At 34.1% G+C, this 13,738-nt stretch overlaps 1 protein-coding gene across 5 annotated transcripts in view; it reads right to left on the bottom strand.

The window, feature by feature from the left end:
- The window catches only part of GALNT13 (polypeptide N-acetylgalactosaminyltransferase 13), a 595,812-nt gene that overhangs the window by 340,688 nt on the left and 241,386 nt on the right, over positions 1–13,738 (bottom strand). The gene's annotated exons all lie outside the window — the stretch shown is intronic.

Below are 13,738 nucleotides of genomic sequence, written 5' to 3' on the forward strand. Positions count from 1 at the left end.
AATAAATATAAAGATGATATGTACCTTTACATATTATACATAATATATAAGGATATAAAAATAAAACAAAATAGTGTTTCATTTTTTCCACTTCAATGAAGCATCTTCCACATTTCCTGGGTTGCAAACCCCCTACTTTGAAAATTGCTATAGGTAAAGTGATGATAACACGCACTTTTACATGTCTCAAGACATTTCGCTGTTACATTGCATTGATTGTTATATAGGTATTATTTTATTTTAGTACTCACCTATTCATGCTGGGCATGGGGTTGACTTTCTTACTGATTATTATTACTGGCACAATATCAAGAAGAAGAAAAAATTACTGCATGACACTTCTGAGGGCCAAAATAGGGATAAAGTTCAAATGACCAGCATGCTTTGCTTTCTTTCCTGATAATCACATTGTCAGTTTTCATAGAATATGGTTTGCTAAGGTACTGTATCTATGCATGTTCTCTGGTGTGTGTGGTAATTGGGATGGCGGGGATACAAAAACTATAAAAGATAGTTTAGGATGGTGAGGCACATACAGTGGAATCCTAAAAGTACAATTTGATTGTTTAATTTTATATATTAATCAGAATCTATTGCTTGAGGTAGGTTTAAAATATCACTGATCTCCATGATGCTAAAAAAAAATAAAATAAGGCTAATAAATATTTGTAAGATTTGCACTTCCGAATGACTAGATGTAATTCTGAGAGGAAGCCCACATATTTTACCAGTAAATTCAGAAATATGAAATTATATCAATTATTCAATTTAGCTGTCAAATAATGGACCTAAATGTCTTATGACCTAAATGATTACTTGATTTTTAAATCAGATATTTTTCAGATGCTTTAGCAGCCATTTCAGGCTATCAAAATAAACTGATGTATACATGCTGTAAGAGGCATTGTAATTTGAATCGGAGCATTTTGATAATTTTTTTCATGAAGAAAATTTCTAGTGGAAGAAAAGAAAGCTCAATGTTCTACCAAAACTAACAGCTAACCTCAGTGATCACATATCTAATCACTACCTCCCTCCTACCATCACCCCTTATGTTTATGTTTTGGGCATTCCAACATTTTATTGACCATCTGTATAAACCAGCTGCTGATCTTTGTATTTACTCACAGTCATTATAAATCTTGCTGTTCATTATTAATTTACACTGGGTTTTGTGTTTTTCGTTGCCTCTGGACATTTTCTGTTAGTTAATACTAATAAAAAGAACCAGGATACTAATAATACACTATAAAAATGAAAACCTACTTTAATAATCAAAATAATTAAATTGAATGTGCTAACTAAATAATGCAAGCATGCCATTAAAAATTAAGAAATTGGTCATATACTATTCCTGATCTTTTTTCAAGTATTTAAATATTCTAGGAACTAAAAAATTCAAAGCAATAAGTCAACACTTATTTAATAAGTGTTTACTGAGTATGTCAAAGAAATATGCTAGTTCCAAAACTTAATTGCTGTTATAAACATCAACACAAAGCTAAATTACCAGTAGGTACATCTTTAAATGAACATACTCTTTCTTACAACTCATCAGACCTATATAGAACATTGTTAAACATACCTTGGCCTTTTTTATGTAAGCCTTGCTTTAATAAAATAATTTTGGTTACATCATAAGGTCAGGGGAATATTGTGTGTACTTACTTATGTAGAAAAGTTAAGATTACATTATAGAATAGTAAACCAATATGAAATAACAGAGTGCTCTAAGGATAAGTAATAAACTTGCCCTATTTATAGTTTCCTCTTAAAATCCTTAAAATTTTACCTGATTATATATAATAAACATATCAAATATTTATGTATATACATATACGCATGCAGGTTTATATTGCTGCATGTGTATGCAGAAATATATGCAAATCTAAAAGTTTGTGTGTGTGTATATGGATATATATATCCATATACATATATGCACATATACACATATATCCATATCCACACACACATGTGGGTGGATATGGATATGACTATATATATGACCATATATACCCATATATACACACACACACACCCAAACTTCTTCCTATATTTTTAGAAGGTCTAAAATCTCTTTATTGATACTTTTTTTGTTTTATAATATTTGATATTTCCTCTTCACCTCTTCACAACTACTTATGGAGGTACTTAATTTTCCTTACATAAACACTGCTAGTTTAAATCCTGTGCTACTTTAAACAAAATCAATGTGGTTTTCATTTACTTCTGAAGATTCTGCAATAACGTTTGACTTTCAAGATAACTATGAACCTTCTGAGGAATGTTTAGCGTGAATTTATTCGAGCAAGACAAAAGTAGTTTATTATGGCACAATAGCCTTCCAATGTCTAGAAATCAGTTAAGATCTCTACACAAATACCTATCAGTGGTCACTTTTTAAAACAGCTTTAATATTTATTTATATTATGGGTTAATACTACCCATTAGGTACCATTGCAATTTATGCTTAGTAGCTCTTTATTCTTGCTACTGGGAAGGGTAAACTCTAATGTATATCATTATATTGTTATATTTTCAGTTATTTAATATTTTCTCCTTGCATCACTAAAATAATTTGAATCTTTTTTAAATTTTATAGTCCAGAGACGTAAAAATAGCAATTAAAAATTATCTTTTAAAGTGCAGCTGAGTATTCTTTTAGAAATGACCTTTAAGATTGCTTATTGATCAAATATGGGTTCTTATTCCACTGCAGCATAATAAAAACATTATCATTATCCCTCAGATATTGTTGTTTTGCCTCATATCTCTATTTCTTCACTCTGGCCTCTTTTTTCCCATGTACTGTGGTATTTCATGCACTCCCATATGGGAGACCCCCAAGTGAATAAAAAAAGTCAACCTGGATTGGTACATGCATTGCATGTTAAGCCCACATTACCTTGCATTCTTCAAAAACCACATACATGTACATCTTATAGAATTAGAAAATCACAAAATCTCAAGATTGAGGATTTACCAGTCATTAATTTCTTTTTTTTTTTTTTTTTTTTTTTTGGAGACGGAGTCTTACGTCTTACTCTGTCGTCTGGGCTGGAGTGCAGTGGCGCGATCTCGGCTCACTGCAAGCTCCGCCTCCCGGGTTCACGCCATTCTCCTGCCTCAGCCTCCGGAGTAGCTGGGACTACCGGCGCCCACCACCACGCCCAGCTGATTTTTAATATTTTTAGTAGAGACGGAGTTTCACCATGTTAGCCAGGATGGTCTCCATCCCCTGACCTCGTGATCTGCCCGCCTCGGCCTCCCAAAGTGCTGGGATTACAGGCGTGAGCAAACGCGCCTGGCCCATTAATTTATTTCTAATGCACAAACATGTTTTGATATAGAATTGTTTTGGCGCCAGTATTTTTTTTTTTTTACTCCAGCTGTCCTTTAGTTACAAAATAAAGTTGAGTTTACCTTGCAATTCAGTTTTGCAAATTCATCTCCATGATTTTAGCAATCATTTATGATAATTCAAAAAGTAAAATTATGTGGTCTTGGGAAAAAGTAGATTGATGAAAGAACAGGGAAGGGAGAGTGATGCAATAAATTGCCTTTGTATCTTGAGTAACCACACCCAACTAAACAGAACCACATGATAGTAGCAACTTACTATTATTTTGGCTATTAACAGACCTCATGTTCTCCCTCCTGAATGGATATTCACCCACTGAAAAACAGTCATGGATCCCCAGGCTGAGATATTACAGAAGGTAGATTGTATCCCTTGTAAGAAAGAATCTGAGGTCATTAAATGAAGGCATTCTACTCTTATAAAAAGATTTTTTCCTGGGACTTTAAAGCAAGCTATGAGTGGGGGTCCAAAGCAGAGCTGTAAAATTTAGTTTTCCTGTAGTTATTTACCAACCTCCATTCTTACTGGTCATCTTTTAGTGATTCACATTACAAAAAGGAAACAGGGAAGATGAAACCAAACTTCGTCAAGTTTAACAGTTAATTCATTAAGATTGACAAAAAATCTTTTTCCTTAGAGTTTTTCCATCCCTTCCTATTTTTTCCCATCTAATGAGAATGACTTATTGTCACCTTCTCTTTGCTCTGTCAGATCCCAATGACTTATCAGGCCACTTTTTTTGCGTTTTTGTACATGCAGATTATCTAATTCATAATTTCCTTTTAAGTTTGCAGTAGCCTTTCAGTAAATAGTTCCAAGTTCTATTTTTATGTAAATTACACATTTAATTATAACTATTCAGATATAACTGAACATTAAGTTTTGGGAAAGATTAATTCAATTCAATTCAACAAGTATTTGTTGACTACTATTTGCCTGCTTCTATCTGTGATTCTTGGAGTATACTAGTAAGAAAACTGACAAAACCTTTACCTTTATTTCTTGCATCTTAGCCTAAATATTAACATATTCCATAGCTCTACTTCACCTACCAAAAGTTTTCATTTTCTTCTCTGATATCCTTTCTCGCTAGTACCACTAGAAAATTTCAATAGCTAATTGTGTTACTATCCAACATATGCAATAACAAAAGAGGTAACACTTATGCTGTGCTCCTGTGCTAGGCACTGTTCTAAAATGTTCCATATATTAACTCATTTAAGCTACATAACAAGTCTATGGGAAGGGCATTATTTATAATCATCTCAATGTGATAAAAGAGAAAGCCCCTTGTGCTCACTCATCTTCCAAGCTTTCCCAGTTACTAAGTGACATTCTAATGAAACCCAGGCAGCCTACCCTCAGAGTTTGTTATTAATATTTACCACTAAATGTTCAAAATCTCTCCAGAAAGGCTTGTGTAGTATTCCTTTTGATGTGGTTACTTTCATTATTTGTTCTATAGCGACCTAAAACTCAATTCAGAATGTCATCTAATCAAAACTATGGTATACATTTAACATTAATTTAAGGATATCACATTTCATTGAAGAATTTCAGAGCACAATATATTCTTAATCAATTTAACTTAACCTCATGGTCATTGATTTAAAACATCTCTAATACCAAACTGATTATTTTTCATATTAAATCAAAGAATCCAGATCTATTAAAAATAATTAAATTTCCCTACAAGTGAGAGGTATGTAATATTACAAGAATAGTGTATATATTTTACTACTTTCTAATTCCATGACTTTTCTTGGTTGGAGTAGAAAACAGGTGGTCTAGACATCAAAAAATCAAAACATTTCATCCAATGAAAAGAAGTCATTTTTTAATAACTGTATAATTATTTCTGTAGGAAATGAAGTCCACTTAATACTGGCTTTATTTGCAATATTATTTGTTGTACACAGATCTATAACAAAATATAAAGGAGCAAACATTGCTACATCAGAGTAAGTCAATTTAATATAAAATAGGAAATATACTCGATTCAAATTCTGAATCCATTGTTCAAAGACTGTTAACATATTCCTTCTGGCTAGAAACCTAAGGACATGTTATCTCTCTTTTTAATTTCTTTTTTTAAATCACATCTGTATAATAGATATACAGCTTCCTTATCATCCATGGAAACCAGATTGGTCTCATCTGGATGATTAAATCCCTTTTAAGATAAAATGATGTAGATTCTATTTACATGCACCTTCAAGCAATGTAGGAGAAAATATAAAACCCAGATCTGTCATTAATTTAATGCTAATTCTTGGCCCTCTTAGTTAAGAAACATTTTTTCTAACTACCTTTATTTAAAGTATTATTCAAATGCAATAAAATAAAAAATATTTGTTGTTTGCAGTTCAATGAGTTTAGACAAATGTATATACCCATGTAAACACTGCTCCAATTAAAATGTAGAAAATATGCATTGTACTCTAAAGGAACCCTTGTGCTCCTTCTGTGTGAAGCCCATGCAAATTCTCAGACCTGCTGATATATGCCTTTTGTCACTATAAGTTATATTTTTTTCTTCTATCATTTGTACACATAGAATTATACAGCCTTTTGTGCCTGATTCCCTTCTCTCAGCATAATGTTTTTTAAGAGTCATCTGTATTTTGAGTGTATCAATAGTCATTTTCTGAATTAAATGGTAGTACATTTCTTAACTTTATAAGAAATGACAAACCCTTCTCTAAGGCACTTTTTCACTAGAAATGTGTCAGAGTTCCAGCTGCTCCACACACCTTTCACAGGGCAAGATATTATCATTCATTCTAATTTTAGCCATGTTATCGAGTGTGTAGCCATTTTATTGAGTGTGCCTTTTTAAAAGGGTCTAATATATATTTAATACTTTTCTATTGATTTTATAAATAGGAAATATTTAGACAAATAATAGGAGTGTCGATATTCGTCATCTCGATCCCCATCCTGCAAATATTTGAGGGTCAGCCTAGACTGAACCATAGTAGTAGCATCAACAAGGAAACATTACTTGAACAGTTTTAGATATAACTTTATAGAAATACACATTATGTCCACATGAACAAAAAAATACTTCCTCAATGCTGACATCATGGTAGCATACCTATGCATCTCTGTGTTTCTGTTCACCATAGTCCCATTCCCAAGTTCCTTGATCTCAGAAGTTTCTATAGATTACAAAATTTCTTATAGACAAGTCTGCTAGAAAAAAATTCCTTCAGTTTTTTGTTTAAAAATGTTTATTACTTCTTCGCTTTTGAAAGATAATTTCATTAGATATAAAATTATTCATTTTTCCTTCTATACTTCAATAATCCATTCCATTCTCTTCTTGTTCACATAGTTAGCATTGAGAAAGTTGCTGTATTTCTTATCCATGTTCCTGTACAGGTGAGGTTACCTTTTCATTTACCCTCCACCCCTGGATGCCTTCAAGATTTTCAATTTGTCTTTAGTTTTCCACAGTTTGAATATGAAGTGACTAAATGTACACTTTTAGTATTTATCCTGTTAGTGTTTCTTGCACTACTTAGATCTGTAGTTTGAGAAAATCATTAGTTCTACTGATGTTATAAACATCAAAAAGACAATAAAGAAATAGTATGAACAAGGCTACATCTATCAAGTTTATAACTTGGTTACAATGAAAAAAACTTTTTGAAATACACGACCTATCAAAACCCACACAAGGATAAATACATAACCTGAATAATCCTATACCTATTGTAGAAGTTGAATCAATAATTATACTTCCAACAAAGAAAGCACCAGGCCCAGGTAGTTTCATTGGTAAATTCTACCAAATATTTAAGAAAAAAGAATACCAATTCCTCACAATTTTTCCTGAAAGTAGAAGCAGAGGAAATACTTCCTAAAATATTTTATGATGCCAGCATTACTTTAATACCAAACCAGAAAAAATAGTACAAAAAGAAAAATTATGGACCAATACCTCTTATGAAGATAGACACAGAAATCCTTGACAAAATGGTACTAAAACAGCAATCTAAACCCAATTTGAATAAAAATTGAAGCTATTTTTTAACCTAAATAGATTACTTAAATTTATTTATAATAAATAGATTATTTCAATCTATCCATAACAAAAAAAATATAATAAATAACATGTAGCACACATTTAATCTAGGTATGTATGGCTGATTCAACATTTGAAACATCAATGAAATCCACCACATAAGCAGGCCAAAAAAATTCACATATTAACATATTAACTAATGCATAAAATTTCAAAATCCAACAGCAATTCACCATAAAATCTTTCAGACAATAGAAATCAAGAATTACTATTGTAGAAATTCCTCAACTTGATAAAAATGTTTACAAAAACCTAAACCAACAAAATGAACATTAAAAGACTAGAAGGTTTCCTCCACAAGATTGGGATCAAGGCAAGGAATTCCTCTCCTACCACTTCTAGTCAACATTGTACTGGATCTCAGACCAATAAGGCAAGAAAAAGAAAGACAAGTTTAATGGATTGGAAAGAAAGAAACAAAATTGTCATTACTTGCACATGACATATTGTCTATGAAGAAAATCACAATGTATCTACAATAGAAAACAAAAATTCCGGAAACCAATAAATGACTATAGCAAAGTCACAAGATACAAGATTAATACACAAAACTCAAAATATGGCACTAAACCTTTAGTAAATGTACTCTTAATATTTAACAATTAAATTTATAATAGCACCAAAAAATTAAACATTTAGGTGTAAATGTTACATAATATGTACAAAATCTATATATGTTAGACTACAAAATTCAGATAAAACAAACCAAACATCCAAATAAATTTAGAAATAATCTGTTTTCATGGATTAGAAGACAACACTGTTGAATAAATTATTCCTAACTTGATCTATAAATTCAACACAATTCCAATCAAAATGTCAGTACACTATTGTAAATACGTTAATACTGATACAAAAGATTAAATAAATAGTGGCATCAGCAAGATAGCAAAATAGAAAGTCTCAAGTTCCACTTCCCCACCCCCAACAGAAAGTTTACCTAGCAACTTTCCACAGACCAAAATAACCTTCTGAAAATTCCAATACTTGGAAATATGTCTGAAACATCCATGTGTTCCATAGAACAGAATTAATTCTGAATTAGAAGGGTAAGAAGAATGGTCTTAGTTCAACTGAACTACTTTATTCCCTTCCCCAAGTCGGCACAATACCAGACAGAGAGGATTTTCCTGACCCACAGTTTCTACAAAGGAAGAAGAAAATGACAGGCAATCATACAGCTTCCCTAGAATTCCGAGATTCTTTCCAGGAAGTCCATGCTAAATTCACCTCATGGAGAACACTAGGGAAAACAGAATGGCAACAATACTCAGACTCAGACAGAAACAAAGGAAGGAAGTGCAGGTCATAGTGACTAGTGCATGAATCTTGGTGGTTGCTCTGTTTTCCTGCCAGTTATGGCACCAGATTAGAATTACAAGTCAACTTCTCAGTGCACTTAAAAAACTGACCTAGTTGCCTTCAAAAGTATGGTGGGAAGTTTAACTTACCTTGGGTCCCTAGGCAGCTAGTGTCCATGCCCTTGGATTGGCCAAGACAGGAAGATTCCCACCTCCGTACATTTTACAAAAAGCACAAAGGCTAAACTGATTTGACCTGGGAAGTTATGCAGTAGCTCCACTCAGCACAAAAGCCCACCCAATGACCTTGCTGAGCCAAGGAGACTTCTACCTCCATACATTCCAGAGAAATAAAAGGGCTACACTGGTTTGACCTGGAAAGTCAAACAGCCACTCAACTTAGCCAAAAGCTCACCCCATGGCTTCAACCTAACAGGAAAACTATTCTCAGTCTTCCAGTTCTAATGAGCATACACTCTGGTCCTATTTGTCCCTCCAAGTAGCAGCTGCACCTAACTCAAAGCCCAGCCTGCAGCTCTGCCCAACTGCAGATTGCAAAGAGCAGAATTACCCAGCCAGGTAATACACGCTGTGACCAGCCTGACCAGAGGACACTGCAGTCCTGAGACAGCAGCTATGCCTGACAGTAGAGCCCAACCAGAAGCTCCACCTGACATCACAGCTAAAGTAGCAGCCAAGCCAACTGGAAAACTGACAGCAAGCTCTACCAGGCCAGGGTTATTACCAGATTGCCATTCCAGAATCACAGGCTATATTAAATAGTTGAGATCTATCCCTGACAAAAAACAAAACAAAACAAAACAAAACAAAAACTTAAAAACAAAAGAGAGGGATGTCTCCACAAATGTACAGACAACAATGCAAGGAAACAAGAATTATGAGGAATTAGGGAGTCATAACATCTCCAAATGTACAATAAAGCTACAATAATAAATCCAAAAGAAATAAATATAATTGAAATAACTGAAAAATAAGTCAAAATAATGCTCGTTTAAAAAGCTCAGTAAAGTACCAGAATATATGGATGAAAAATGTAATAAAGTTTGGAAAACAATACACAAAAATCATTAGTTTGACAAAGAAATAGAATCAATAAACAAGAATCAGATAGAAATCCTAGAGATAAAAAACACACCAGAACTGAAAAACTCAACAGAAAGCTCAAACAGCAGAATAGAACAAACAAATGAAAGGATCAGTGAGTGGAAAACAGACAATTAGAAACAATACAGTCAGAGGAGCAAAAAGACAAAAGAATACAAAAAGAATAAAGAAAGCCCCTTAAAAATTCAGACACCTTCACTAGAACAAGTCTTTGCGTAATAAGAGTTGCAGGAGGAGAAGAAAGAGAAGAGCAGCCAGAAATCATATTTAGAGAAATAATGGTTGAAAACTTCCGTAATCTAAGGATAGATGTAAACTCCCAGGTAGGGGAAGCACAGAGCTCAATCAAATTCAACCCAGAGAGGACTGCAACAAGATACATAATAATCAAACTATCAAAAGCAAAGAAACTATTCTGAGAGTAGCAAGAAACAAGACAAACATTTCACACAAATGAATGGCAATAGAACTGTCAACATATTTCTTAGAAGAAACCCTACAGGCCAAGAGAAACTTGGATAATATATTCAAAGTGCTGAAGAAAAAAGAAAACTGCTAATGAGGAATACTTTATCCAGTAAAACTGTCTTTTTAGAGTCATGGGGAAATAACTTTTGTAGACAAACAAAAGCTAAGGGAGTATAACACCACTGGACCTGCCTTACAGGAATCTTAATGGGAGTTATTAATATTTAAATTGCAACAATAACATACAAAAGCACAAAACCTAATGGTATAAATGAAACAACATTTTCAGAGTACTCTAGGATTTTAATGATGTGTGTGTAAGGTGTGTAATGCAATTTTATTCCTAGTATGGGCATTAAAATGCAAAACAACAACTATAGCAAAAATAAATTATCAAGAGATACATAATAAAAATGTTATCAATTCTGGCATCAAAAACATAAACTGTGAAGGGGGGAGTAACAGTCCAGAGTTGTTGTATACAATAAAATTTAAGTTCTTATCAGACTGAAATAGAATGCAATAAGTACAGGATGTTCTAGTAAACAACATGGTAATAAAAAAGCAAAAATCTTTAGTAGAGCACAAACAAAAAAAAAATAGAATGAATTCAAAGCATGAATCCCTGCATTCAAAGCAGGAATTACACACATGATTTAAAGCATGAACCACTACAGAAAACCGTTGAACAACAAAGAAAGACAGCCAAAGACAAAAAAAAGAAAAACCCTACAAAATAATCAGAAAACAAAGTGACAGTAGTAAGTCCTTACTCATCAGTAATTACCTGGAGTGTAAATTTATTACATTCTTCAACAAAAAGAAATAGAGTTACTGAATGGATTAAAAAAATACATACCTGTTACTAAAAAGAGATTGACTTTACTATTAAGGGCATACATAACTGAAAGTGAAGGAATATAAAAGATATTCCACACAAATGAAACTCAAAAGATAGACAGCATAGTTATACTTAAAAAAATTAGACTTTAAGTAAAAAACTGTAAAAAAAGACAAAGAAGGACAAAATATAATGATAAGAGTTCAATTCATCAAAAAGTTATATCAGTTGTAAATATATATGCACCCAAAATTGGAAAAGCTAAATATATATCCAACAAACATTAAAGGAGCTGAAAAGAGAGATAGATCACAATTAAATAACAAAGTGGGACTTCAATACCCTACTTTCAATACTCATAAACAGAAAATTGACAAGGGAGTAATTGGCTCAAAAAACACTGTAGACAAACAGTGTTTGGATCTAACAGACGTGTATAGAATCTTCCAACCAACAGATAACAACAGAATACAAATTCTTCTAAAGACTGCAGGGAACATTCTCCAAAATAAATCATATGTTATGAAACAAAACAAGCCTCAGCAAATTTCAGAAGATTAAATGAAGACATTATAGTTTCAGGTCTTAGATTTAAGTCCTTGATCCATTTTGAGTTTGTTTCATATAAGGTGACAGACAAGGATCCAGTTTCTTTCTCTTACATGTGGCTTGCCATTGATCCCGGCACCATTTTTTGAACAGGGAGTCCTTTCCCCCACTTTATATTTTTGTTTGCTTTGTCCAGGATCAGTTGGCTGTAAATATTTGGGTTTATTTCTGGGTTCTCTATTCTCTTCCATTGGTCAATGTGTCTATTTATGATGGAATACTACTCAGCCATAAAAAGGAACAAATTAACAGCATTTGCAGCAACCTATATGAAACTGGAGACTATTATTCTGAGTGAAGTAGCTCAGGAATGGAAAACCAAACATCATATGTTCTTACTCATATGTTGGAGCTAAGCTATGAAGATGCAAAGGCATAAGAATGATACAATGAACTTTGGAGATGCAGGGTAAAGGGTGAGAGGAGGGTGAGGGAAAAAAGACTACAAATTGGGTTCAGCATATACTGCTCCAGAGATGGGTGCACCAAAATCTCATGAATCACCACTAAATAACTTATTCATGTAACCAAATACCACCTTGTGATGATTAAGTGTTGACTGTCAACTTGATTGGATTGAAGGACGCAAAGTATTGATCCTGGGTGTGTCTGTGAGGGTGTTGCCAAAGAAGACTAACATTTGAGTCAGTGGGCTGGGAAAGGTGAACCAAACTTAATCTCGGTGGGCGCCATCTAATCAGTTGCCAGTGTGGCTAGAATATAAAGCAGGCAGAAAAATGTGAAAAGAATAAACTGGCCTAGCCTCCCAGCTTACATTTTTCTCCCATGCTGGATGCTTCCTGCCCTTGAGCATCGGACTCCGAGTTCTTCAGTTTTGGGACTTGGATAGGCTCTCCTTGCTCCTCAGCTTGCAGCTGGCCTATTGTGGGACATTGTGATTGTGGGAGTGAATATGTAATAAACTCCCCTTTATATCTATCTAGCTATCTTACTAGTTCTTTTCCTCTAGAGAACACTGACTAATACAGATTTTGGTACCAGGAATGGTTCTAGAGAAACAGAATATTAAGGATGGTGTTCTTTCATTGGTTTGGGGGTTTCTGGAGTTGACTGCTTAATATGATTAAACCCAAAAATGCTAAGGACTCTACTTCTAATAGTATGGAGAACACTGATAGTCCTTGGTGTAAACTGTTTAGAGAGTTATACAAACTAAATGCATTTGACACTCTGGATTCACAGCTCATGTGAGGCAAGGAGTTTAGTGACTGCACATAATACCTTTGACTGTATATAGAGAATCAAAAAACAATGAAGCTGGTTGGTTGCTCCTAGTTCAGTGGACAAAGTGATGAAAGAAAATTGTGAACTCAGGGATTCCAACACCCTGTTTCAGAAGCAGATACTAAGCCTCAAATCTGCTTAGATTGCCCTGAGTGAGAGTCTTACCTCCTATAGACAAAGAGCTGAAATTGTGGAAAACAGGACACGAGCTCTTATGCAAGTGGCTGACATGCAGTGAAAGGTGCATGCACAGCCTCACCAGGTGTCTACTGTTAAAGTGAGGGCATTAATTGGAAAAGAATGGGACCCTAAAACTTGGAATGAGGAGGTGTGGGAGGACCCTGATGAAGCTGGGAACACTGAGTTTGTAAACACTGATGCACCTTTTTTGCCAGAAGAAACAGCTTCCCCATCCCTAGTAGTGGCAACATCCCCTCCCCGACCCATGTTGCCATCGGCCTTTCTACCTTTATCTAAGGAGATAAACCCTGTTCTGCCTGAGGTAACAGTGATAGCCTCCCCTGAGGCAGTTGCCAGGAAAGATAATGTTGATTCTCTTCACAAGCCAACCCTAATACCCCTGTTTGCCTCTAGACCTATAACTAGAATAGAGCCCCAACGGGCTCCTAGAGGTAAGGTTCAGAGTGTGACCCATGAGGAGGTATGCTACACTTGAAAACAACCGCTTGAGTTTTCTA

The sequence above is a fragment of the Nomascus leucogenys genome, chromosome 17 (assembly GCF_006542625.1).
Source record: "Nomascus leucogenys isolate Asia chromosome 17, Asia_NLE_v1, whole genome shotgun sequence".
NCBI classification, from domain to species: Eukaryota; Metazoa; Chordata; class Mammalia; order Primates; family Hylobatidae; genus Nomascus; species Nomascus leucogenys.